The 10,011-nt window shown below is 48.0% G+C and overlaps 1 long non-coding RNA gene across 1 annotated transcript; it reads right to left on the bottom strand.

The window, feature by feature from the left end:
• Nucleotides 1–1,621: 1,621 nt before the first annotated feature.
• Nucleotides 1,622–9,803, bottom strand: LOC134351129 (uncharacterized). Its single transcript, XR_010019078.1, has 2 exons — nucleotides 9,664–9,803; nucleotides 1,622–5,502 (listed from the first exon to the last, which is right to left on the bottom strand). It is a non-coding gene; the product is annotated as an uncharacterized LOC134351129 (long non-coding RNA).
• Between the last annotated feature and the right edge of the window lie 208 nt (nucleotides 9,804–10,011).

The raw sequence follows: 10,011 nt of genomic DNA on the forward strand, positions 1-10,011 counted from the left end.
TTTTTCTTTTCACATATCTATAAAAGCTTTTACAGTCAGTTTTTATGTTCCCTGCCGGCTTTCTCTCATAATCTTTTTTCCCTTTCCTAATTAAGCCCTTTGACCTCCTCTGCTGGACTCTGAATTTCTCCCAGTCCTCAGGTGTGCTGCTTTTTCTGGCTAATTTGTATGTTTCTTCTTTGGAATTGATACTATCCCTAATTTCCCTTGTCAGCCACAGGTGCACTACCTTCCCTGGTTTATTCTTTTGCCAAACTGGGATGAACAATTTTTGTAGTTCATCCATGAGATCTTTAAATGCTCCCATTGCATATCCACCGTCAACCCTTTAAGTATCATTTGCCTGTCTATCTTAGCTAATTCACGTCTTATACCTTCAAAGTTACCCTTCTTTAAGTTCAGAATCTTTGTTACTGAATTAACTATGTCACTCTCCATCTTAATGAAGAATTCCACCATATTATGGTCACTCTTACCCAAGGGGCCTCACACAACAAGGTTGCTAACTAACCCTTCCTCATTGCTCAATACCCAGTCTAGGATGGCCTGCTCTCTAGTTGGTTCCTCGACATGTTGGTTCAAAAAACCATCCCGCATACATTCCAAGAAATCCTCTTCCTCAGCACCTTTACCGATTTGGTTCACCCAATCTACATGTAGATTGAAGGCACCCATTATAACTGCTGTTCCTTTATTGCACGCAATCCTAATTTCCTGTTTAATACCATCCCCAAGCTCACTACTACTGTTAGGTGGCCTGTAAACAACTCCCACCAGTGTTTTCTGTCTCTTAGTGTTATGCAGCCCTACCCATATCGATTCCACATCCTCCCAGCTAATGTCCTTCCTTTCTATTGCGTTAATCTCCTCTCTAACCAGCAACGCCACCCCACCTCCTTTTCTTTCATGTCTATCCCTCCTGAATATTGAATATCCCTGAATGTTGAGCTCCCATCCTTGGTCACCCTGGATGGATGAAGATGAATTTCTTTTGCCAGAGAGTGGAGAATCTGTGGAATTCGTTGACACAGCTATGGAGGCCAAGTGTTTGGGTATATTTAAGGCAGAGGTTGATGGAATCTTGATAAGTCAATGCATGAAGGGATACTGGGAGAAGGCAAGTGATTGGGGCTGAGAGGGAAAATGGATCAGCCACGATGGAATGGGGAAGCAGACTTGATGGGCCAAATGGCCTAATTCTGCTCCTATATCTTACGGTCTTAAACTTGAATGCCCATAAGGGAATGAATCTCGGTGTTGTATACAGCGACGTTTATCTACTTCATTAATAAACTCACTTTGAACTGTATGGAATGTCGTTCTGTTAAAGGATATGTGAAGGCACAGCTTGTGCAAAGAACAGGGAGCCCTCCTACCCAGCACAACGCTGTTCACACCCAACACAATCTAACATAGTTAGGCTGATGTTCACCTTCCCTCTCCTCTGTGGAATACTGCAACACAGATTTCTCAGCCAGCAGAAAAACAAACCTACCCTTTATTTGTACCCTTTGGTTTCAATGCTCTTGGGATTTCTCAGGAGTGCTAAACAGTGCCAAACTTCTCCTTCACCGGCAGTAAAACACAGCCCAATGCACAGTGTGGACAAAGGCACCAAGCATTAGGTCACCAGTAATTTTATTGTCATGCACATCTGTAACAAATTAAAGGCAATTCAAATATGAAAGGCTTTGAGATTGTACAGAGAGAGTCTTGCACTGATGAGTGACATTTTTGTTCAGGAAATTCTTCAAAACCAGAAATGTACACTGCAATCATGAAGCCAAAGTAGAAATTTCCACACCATTACGAGGAAAATGCACAGGAACAATCTGGCCACGCTCTACGCAACCAAGTGGGGTTTTCTTCTTTGAGCAGCGGCCCTACTGTCGAGTATAGCGTAGGTTAGATACAAAGAAAGCTCCCTCAGCACCAGCTCCTCAGGCAGCATGGTCTGAACAGGTTCAGCCAGCCAAAATAAAAGATGAGATACAGTTCTTTGAGTTACACACTGTGTTAGGAACAGTGCACACCAAATGCACGATGACAAGGTGAGAGAGTGATGGATGGCCCTTGGAGAACGGAGGTGTTCTGCAAAGCAATCATCCAAATGCCATCTTGTTTCTTCCATGTGGTCACTGAAGGCAATGTGTTAGAATGGTGCAATCATCAATGGAACTGCTTCACCCAGGACTGTTTACGGGGTGGGCCAGGTGGTACATCTGACAGCAAGTCACCATTGAAATCTCTTATGGACTAGATTAAAGCAGGGGTTCCCAACCTTGGCTAATCCACAGAGCCCTCCCTGAATGGCAGGAGTCCATGGCATTAAAATGGTTGGGAACACAACCCCTGGATTAAAGAAAAGTAGATGAAACCTCCTTTCTTTGCGGACAACCTGAATGGAACAGAGGACCTACCTGGCCTCAGCATGCCCCACACAATGTGTGGTGACTGAGCACTGCCCACACCTGTTTTTAACCTGTGACGGACAGAACTGGTCTTGGCTTTGGGAGGTTTGGGTTACTGAGGTTAACGGTATGATTGTGACATCCTGCAGTAGCTGGGATGCAGGTCAGACTGAGCTTCAGTGGCCTCTGTCTGGGTTTGGGGGGTATCTGCCAACACCCATCTCCTGTAACTCAGGGTGTAATTGCCCAGTAAGCAGCTCCCTGGGTCAAAGGTTGAAATGGGGCCCTGTGGAGTTGGGCACGTCCTTTCATAGGCCTCAGATAAATTCAGCAGATGCTGGTGGATGGTGAGTTCCAGGCTTCAGTGTTATCTTGATCCACAAACGGTATTGAACACTGACATACCACTAATACCATCACCTGAGGCTGTCACTGTACAAACCCTGTTTATGGAGTGGAAAGCATGCTGGACTGATTCTAAAGGTACTAAAAAAAAGCACATGGGAAATTTACCAGTATTACCCAATGTCTAAAAAGTGCTCTTGATGAGTTCGGGTGTCAAAGGCTTCAGGGACAAGGCAGGAGAACGGAGTTGAGAGGGACAAAAATAGAAGGAATGCAATACCAGACTCAGTGAGCCAAATGGCCTGATTCTGCTTCCACGTCAAACGGTCAATACCTCAGCAATGTCTGAATACCAGCTTTACAGGCAGGGCAAAGCCTGCCCCCCTTGTCCCCAGGGCAATAAGCCTCTGTCAGAGAAATACTTAAACCAACCAAGCTGTGTGTGGCATAGTGGATTTTCAGATTAATACCGCATCATGGTCACCCACTTTGGCCACTCTCGGTGTCGCGTTGCTTCTCCCAGCTTTCACTAATAGCTACTGAACCCCAAAATGATTTTGACCAACTCCTCTCACTATTCCCCACGCTTCCATTTCCTGCAACCCTACCCAAGATACATGACTCCTTCCTCATCCATCCAAGTTCCTCCAGCCTTCTACCCCATTCCCCAAAAAAGTATTGAACAATCCCTCTATCACCCACTCTTCCCTGCAACCCTACCCACAGTCCCTGACCCTTCTGACACCTCCCTCCCTTCTCATCTGTCCAAATTCCTCCACCCAGTTCTCCAATGTTGCCAAGAACCTCAAGCTCCAAAGGTGAGCAAGCATCTCAATATGGTAGAAAATCTGAAGGTGTGGGCAGGAGATAACTGAGTGATGTTATCTTCAGAAATAAATCATCTTCAGTTCAGTTTGGGACAGTCCCTCTCACTGTAACCCCACTGCACTGTCGGTCAGTCCCTCTCACTGTGACCCCACTGCACTGTCAGTCCCTCTCACTGTAACCCCACTGCACTGTCGGTCAGTCCCTCTCACTGTAACCCCACTGCACTGTCAGTCCCTCTCACTGTGACCCCACTGCACTGTCAGTCCCTCTCACTGTAACCCCACTGCACTGTCGGTCAGTCCCTCTCACTGTAACCCCACTGCACTGTCAGTCCCTCTCACTGTAACCCCACTGCACTGTCAGTCTCTCTCACTGTAACCCCACTGCACTGTCAGTCAATCCCTCTCACTGTAACCCCACTGCACTGTCAGTCAGTCCCTCTCACTGTAACCCCACTGCACTGTCAGTCCCTCGCACTGTAACCCCACTGCACTGTCAGTCAGTGGTTAAATGGGAATAAAGGGAAAGTCCTGGAAACGGAGGGCCAGGCAGCATCTGTGAAGAGATTTTAATGCTTCAGGTTGGAGTCCTTTTGTCAGACTTGAGTTCAACCAAGCACTCCGTCACACAGCCAGAGCTATCTGAGACTCGCCCAACTAGCCGCCAAGATTGAGAGCCATAACACGAGGAATTCTGCAGACGCTGGAAATTCAAGCAACACACATCAAAGTTGCTGGTGAACACAGCAGGCCAGGCAGGAAGGGTCTCGGCCAGAAACGTCGACTGTACCTCTTCCTAGAGATGCTGCCTGGCCTGCTGTGTTGACAGCCATAACATATTTTTGTTGGGTAGTGCTGTACAGATTGGCAAACCAAAATGGGTACAGTGGGGTTACAGTGAAGATCTTATTGAACGGTTAGAAAGTCTTCTTGCCCCTTCCAAAACTCTCAAATGTCCATCTTGGCTTGCTATTTCTGCCCTCCATCAGCAAACATTTGGAACATGGAGAGGCTCAGAATCCTGGAAGTGTCAGAATTTCCTGAGGAATGTTAGCCCAGAGTCTGAACGATATTAATACTGGACGCTGTCAATGACACTCTCACCCCAAGAACAGTGGACAACTAAGATACAATTTTTGTAACTGCTGCTGACAGGCTAGCTCTCTCACCTTGGACTTCACTTTGGGATCAAAGTATTTAAATATTAATAAAGAAGGACTGCCCCAGAGAGGTGGAGAGATTCAACTCCACTGAAATCCATTTCCAAATGGAAGGGCTGTGACCAGGGTTTTAAATCTTCATCTTCCTGAGGGGAAGAGAAAGCAGTGTGCCCCAGGTCCATTTCCCACCAGTTGTGATGCCCAGGAATGTGGCTGATGGTCAGAATTCCCATGGGGTTTGTGGGCTGAAGGTCTGAGATTGCGACCCTGGCACAGAAGGGCCACACTGAGTCCAATCGGTGAACTGCATCAGGCTAATGGGTGGAGAGGATGTGGGTAACACCGAGGAGCAGGTCAGGACAGAAGCCTTTGGTTGGACTGGGAGAGGCATGACAACATTAGACTGAAATGCAATGAGTCAGGACAAGCATAGAGCTCATCAGCCCCAGGCTGCCCAGTGGGGACACCACAGCTCCAGTGCCCAGGGTCCCATTGATCATCTGCTGTTGATTGTTACGCCATTGGCTCGGGGACCCCCCTCCGCTTAAAACCGAGCCCAAGACCAATCCCCCTGCAACTCCTGCAACCCCGGCTGCCGCGATCTTGGCCTTGTTGGAGAGTCCCTTCTTGGGCTTGAGGGCAGGCCCAGGCCGACCCATGGTTCTGGAGCGGCCAGCCTCGACCAAGAGGTCACTCAGGCTCCCTGTCAGCAGCAGGACCACCCAGGTGGCTACCATCTCCTGCCTCATGGTGGATTACCTGCAAGAACCAAAAAGAGAGAGAATCAATAGACATGCACCTTGAATCATGTCATAAATGCAGTGTCATCTGTTGCATCCAGTGCTCCCTCCTCTACATCAGCGAGACCCAACGTAGATTGGGGCACCACTTTGTCCAGCACTCTCATTCCATCCACTAACAGGTGGGATTTCCTGTGGCTACCCATGTTACTTCCAATCCCCAATCCCATTCCGACATGTCAGTCCATGGCCTCCTCTAGAGCCACGATGAGGCCACTCTTAGAGTGGATAAGCAACACCATATCTTCCATCGGGGTAGCCTCCAACCTGACAGGATGAACATTGATTTCTCTAACTTCGGGTAATTACTCCTTAATCATCCTCCTCTCCTTTTTCGTCCTCCATTCTGGTTCCTCTCTTAACATTCTCCACTCCTGTGCTGATCAAGCGGGAATGATGCAGGCAAGGTTGGTGTTCACCTCAGCTCCAGCTCTCTCCATATCCAGCAATGCAGATTGCCTAGTCTATTCCCCTCAATGTTCACAAGGTGAACAGGGATGAGTTTCCGTATGAAGTTGCAAAGGAGGTGAAAACAAGGTCTGGCACTATAAAGAGCAACACGCACAAAATGCTGGAGGAACTCAGTAGGTCAGGCCGCATCAATGGAGAAGAAAAAAAGAGTCAACGTTTCGGCCCCACCTATTCCATAGAGACTGCCTGACGTACTGAGTTCCTGCAGCATTTTGTGTGTGTTACTCTGGGTTTCCAGCATCTGCAGAATCTCATGTTTATTCTGTATTATAAAGGAAACTCTACATGTAGCTTAGCTACTATGCCAGGAGGAAAGGGCAAAAGCAGGTTACTGGCACCTTAAAACCAGTCACTCCGAGCAGATGGGGCTCGTCAGCCGTGACTGCCAGCTGACCTGGGAGAAGGAAATCTCTGATCTCAAACTTCTGCTGCCTTGTGGCTATACCCACTCGTGGGGAAGGCTTCTGGAGTAAACCCTGAGGGAAAAATCTGGATGGAACTGGACTCCCGAAGGCAGTCCTACGCTGAGTTCAATGCTGACTGGTAACTCCTGCAATGCCACAGGTGCCAAACTATATTGGTCTCTGCAGTTCCTTTGGATTCATCAGCTGTGTGGAGAGGGGGAGCCTGGTGTACAGGCAACAGCTCGCTCTCCTTTCCCCAAAAGGAGGTGGGAGGAGAAGATGGCAGCGCGACGCAGCACACGTAGCCTCTCCGTTGAAATTATATCGTATTTGTAAGTAGGATGCCGTGCACAATTCTGATTTGATGAAGACAGACGTGAGAAGCACAGAGGAACATCTGGAGAAATTTCTAAAATGCTAGATTCGCTGCCGCTGCTACTGTGCGATCGAGAATCTCCGGAGGGAAGGCCCCAAAATCCTCGGCTTTGCCTGCTGCTGGCAGCCGGGGCTGGGGTCGAAGCATTCGGATAGAGATGGTGCTCAGTACTCGGTGTCGGAGAGTTGATCAGAGCTCAAAGTTTTCGGATGACTCAGAGTCAGACTGTGGTCGGGCATGGCAGGGAGAGTTTTCTTCCTTCTCCCATCTGCGTGAGATGTGGGACTTTCGAGAGACTTTGAACTTTTTTTACTGTGCCCATGGCCTGTTCTTCATCAAGTTATGGTATTGTTGCACTGTTGTAACTACCACATTTGTATATGTTATAATTATGTGGTTTTTGTTAGTTTTTCAGTCTTGGTCTGTCTTGTGTTTTGTGATTTCGCACCGGAGGAATATTGTATCATTTCTTAATGCATGCATTACTAAATGACAATAAAAAAGGACTGCGTGTCCTCATAATCTAATCTAATATTGTTCTACCCTGGCTTCCGCACCATGTAGACAGCTGGGAGACAATGTCCATGGTCGCCCCAACCAAAGCAGGACCTCCTCCTGAATAAAGGAAACTCAGCCAAATGGAGACAGCAAGTGTGTTATGAAGTGTCCAAGTTTTTTCAAACATTGAAATAAATAGAATGTTGTTTTCGGTAGTACCTTTAACACATCCTAAAACAGTGTAGAGCTAAAGTACATTTTAAATTGAATGTCATATGAATATTTCAGTACAGACCCTTCGGCCCATAATGTTGTGCTGATCTTTTAACGTATTCCAAGATCAATTTAACCCTTCCCCTCCTACATGGTCCTCCATTTTTCCTTCATCCATGTGCCTATCCAAGAATTTCTTAAATTTCCTTCATGTATCTGCCTCTACTACCACCCCTGGCAGGATGTGATCACGAGGTCCGCCCATGCTTTGTTTGTGGCCAGTGGCCAGTTCACTGCAATTTCTGTCAGCAGTCTCGCCTACATTGTTCCTCTATCATCAGCATCAAAAACTAGCAGAAACCATTGTTGCTTAGCAACAACAATTTCTCGGCAGCTGCTGCTAGGCAACAGGAAACAGATACAATGGTTTGTTTTTGCAAATCCATTCTCCCTTTAACGTATCAGTCCCTGACCAATCTCTGCCTTATAAACACAATGATTTGGCCTCCATTGCCCCCTGTGGCAACAAATTCCACCGATTCATCAGATACAGGAAAAAATCCTCCTGGTCTCTGTTCCAGATGACACCCCTCTATTCTTGGGCTGTGCCCTCTGGTCCTAGACTCTCCCACTACTCAAAACATCCTCTCTACGTTGAATGTATCCGGCCCTTACAGTATCTGACAGGTTTTAATGAGACCCCACTCCTCATCCTTCTGAACTCCAGTGTGTACAGGGCCAGAGACATTAAACACTTCTTGGATGTTAAGCCTTCCTTTCTAAATCCTTTGTAGTAATTTTTCGTTCATGTATAGAGGAGCGGAGCTTACGACAAATAATAATTTCAGCCGATGTAATATGACAGCCTAAGCTTTGCTTCTTTTTTTTTAGTTTACTTTTTTTTAGTTTAGGGGGTTTCTTTTTTCTCTCTTCATAAAATATCTTTTTCATGGTCAGTTACTATGAGATTGGGAGGTTAAACTATATTTGTTACTTGGAATCTGTGCTTGTTCATGTTAACTGTTACTATTGTAACCCCAATCTCTACGTAACATTACTATTATTGTTATGTTTATTAATCTTGAAACTTAATAAAAAGATTTAAAAAAAGGATGTTAAGCATTCATTCGCAAAAACATTTTACCAAAAATGTTCCACACAATATTTGGACCATGGTTTAGCCAGAATAGCTGAACAGAGATCATGTACCAGGGTGTGTCTCAGCTTATGATTTGATAAATTATTCAGTGGAATATGAGATATCAATTTACTGGTGATGCTGGTTCATTTCATTTTAAAAGTTTCCATCACCTCACTTCAGACGGGTAAAACACATGGGGCGTTTACCTGAAGACAACTGGGTCACTAGAAAAGCCAAACTACCGTAACCGAATTGAGAAAATTAGCTCGTCTCAGTACACCAGCACAGGGAAGGGCAGATGACGAGGCGGCGGGATGTTTATTTCTGACCCAGATGGAAACGGATTTCATACATGCCTAATCGCTTGTTAGAAATACTCATCTCATCAACCCCCTGCGTCGCCTGCTCTAGTCTTACACCCCCACCCCTCTCCCCTTCTCCCTCCCCCACTAACCCTTCCCTACCCTCTCCCTCACCCCACACCTCGCACCTCACTATCAGCTCACCCCTCTTCACCCTTCCCCATCACTCCCTCTCCCATTTCCACCCCACCGTCCCGGACCTTTAGCTGCCAGGGCACCCGTCTGCCCCGTGGGTTGGAACTCCCGGCCCTGCCGGACCGACTCCCCAGGCGGGGGTGGGGGGTGGGAGATGAACCCCTCCTCACAGTAAATTACTCAGGTCTCCCCCCCGCCACCCCGCTCCGCCAGCATTTACTGATTCAGATTTAAGAATTTATCACGCGTACATGGATCTACACGGCGTTCGCATTAACAACCAACACACCCAAGGATGTGCTGGGGCCAACTCGTGCCCAGACATGTGCTCAGGAACTGCTCCTGATAGAAACATGCCTGTACTTTCTGTTGGAACGATGCTATTGCCCCCCCCCCCCCCCGGGGTAACCCACGCCCCAACCCGGGGCTCCATTCATTCTACAGCCTGTATTTCCCGGGAAAGGGGCACCACATCTGGGATCTCTGTTGTCTGGTCCGCCCGCGGCCCGCGCCCCGTTACCTGGCCGGAGCGCAGCCCACCGCCCGCGGAGCTCAGTGAACACGGCAGCACCGCGGCTCTCGCCCGCCCGGACTGCCGCTGCCAGCCCGCCTCCAACAACGATCGACAGCAGCCCCGGCCAATGGAATCGCCCGCCCGGACTGCCGCTGCCAGCCCGCCTCCAACAACGATCGACAGCAGCCCTGGCCAATGGAATCGCCCGCCCGGACTGCCGCTGCCAGCCCGCCTCCAACAACGATCGACAGCAGCCCCGGCCAATGGAAAGCGCCGGCCGGAGCTCCGGTTTATTTCCGGGACAAATATTCTCTCAAGAGGCGGTGTGGAGAAGGAGCAGCGAGAAGATGACAG

The sequence above is a fragment of the Mobula hypostoma genome, chromosome 8 (assembly GCF_963921235.1).
Source record: "Mobula hypostoma chromosome 8, sMobHyp1.1, whole genome shotgun sequence".
NCBI classification, from domain to species: Eukaryota; Metazoa; Chordata; class Chondrichthyes; order Myliobatiformes; family Myliobatidae; genus Mobula; species Mobula hypostoma.